The following is a 1,750-nucleotide window of genomic DNA, read 5'->3' as shown; positions in this document are numbered from 1 at the left end:
CAAAGATAATATCTTTGTGTGGGAGATAAAATCCTACCAAAAAGCACAGTAAAATATTTCCAGGTGTTTTGTGTAAGCAGCCAAAGGAGTCTTCCTTCTGCGTTTGTATATAGTTCCACAATTTTATAAGTATCTCGTTTTACTTCTATAAGATAGACACACAATTTAAAAGGGAAAAGGGGAAGGCATGGACTACGGGGAATGGCAAATACATCAGTCTGGCTGGATATGACATGAAACCAATATTAGAAAACCAAGCTGCAAAGGAAGGTTGCACTAGGTCGTGGAGGGGCCTGGGTGTCATTTTCAGTAGGCTGAGTTTGACGGCCAGCTAGCAGGGAACTCATGTAGTCAAGGGACGAGGTCCATGTGCAATGTTCTCCCTGCGAGCAGATCAGCTTAGAGTCTACCTTCCTAGAGCTATGAACACCTGGGGTGGTGCAGGCTTTCAGCTGCCGACATGCCAACGGGGAGACTGGTAGCTCGAGGGCATCCACAGGCACTTGAGAAGAAAGGCCTTGGGATCTTTAAAAAATCAGCATCAGAGTAGTTTAAAAAATAAGTAAATAAAGTTTGGATCTTTTATTCTTTTTAAAAATATTTTAATCATTTTATTAGGGGCTCATACAGCTCTCATCACAATCCAAACATTTATTCTTATAACAAAAATAATACACACTCAACATGGAAACAAATTCGAAAAGTAAAAGCATCCTCCTTCCCACTTACCATTTTGTGCATTTATTTCCACACAAACATTAGCTGTTTCCATCTAGCTTGGATGGGCGGTTTCTACATTTTAATTCCCCGCCCATTTCATTTAACATCATAAGTATGTAACTTTGTCTGTGATTACCCAAGCTAGAGGACCCAATTAGAGAAAATTCTCATGGATGGTTTTATTTACTCATGGCCAGTCACTGCCCAGGTAAGTACATGGTAGGTCAGAAAGGACACTGGAGTACCATGCAAGGTTAAAGAACCATGCTGAATCTGTAAACACTTCAGACATGTGTGAACCTGAAGGATATTATGCTAAACGGAATTAGTCGATCACAGAAGGACAAATATTGAATGATGTCACTTTTATATAAAGAGAGAGAGGGGTTCTCACATGAAAAGAAATGGACTTCAGAGATTACCAGGGGAGGGAAGGGAGGTGGGAAGAGGGAGTGACAGGCTAGGGGGAAGACAGTGTGAACTTGGGTGAAGGCAATACCCAACAAGAGGGAGATGGGCAAAAATGAGGGAAATGGAGCAAGACCATGGGAGGCTCAATGAGTTGTGGAATACAAAAAATGATCATTTTCTCTGAAAACCCTTGGCTAATCCGATGTGTAGGGATTTTGTCAATGAGGCACTCCTGACTGCTGATGAACTTGGTGTTACTAGAGCTGACAATACACTGAGCCACTTTCGTGAGATATGTGACTGTTTTCTTCATGGGAAGTTTCTGATCGAGTACATGGGACTCTAGTCTGACCCTTGTCCTGAGACATGTGTGAAAAGAAAGGCCTGTTGACGAGAGGTAACTGAATGACTTCCGTTCAATGAGAACCTTCCCGAAGAGTTATCTGCCTACAGAAGATTCCCTTTGTGCTCAACGGGAGAAGGAACTGGACTGGTTTCAGAGACTGACCACCATATGGCTTTGATTAGAGCAGCACACCACACTGGAAAACAGTAAGAACATTAGTGAGGTGTCTAAGTATGGGATCAGAGATTCCATAAGGGCTGTTGTTCATGGCGG

The sequence above is a fragment of the Echinops telfairi genome, unplaced genomic scaffold (assembly GCF_000313985.2).
Source record: "Echinops telfairi isolate 266 unplaced genomic scaffold, ASM31398v2 ScPeMD7_21;HRSCAF=78, whole genome shotgun sequence".
In the NCBI taxonomy this organism is placed as follows: Eukaryota; Metazoa; Chordata; class Mammalia; order Afrosoricida; family Tenrecidae; genus Echinops; species Echinops telfairi.
This window is presented reverse-complemented; position numbering follows the sequence as displayed.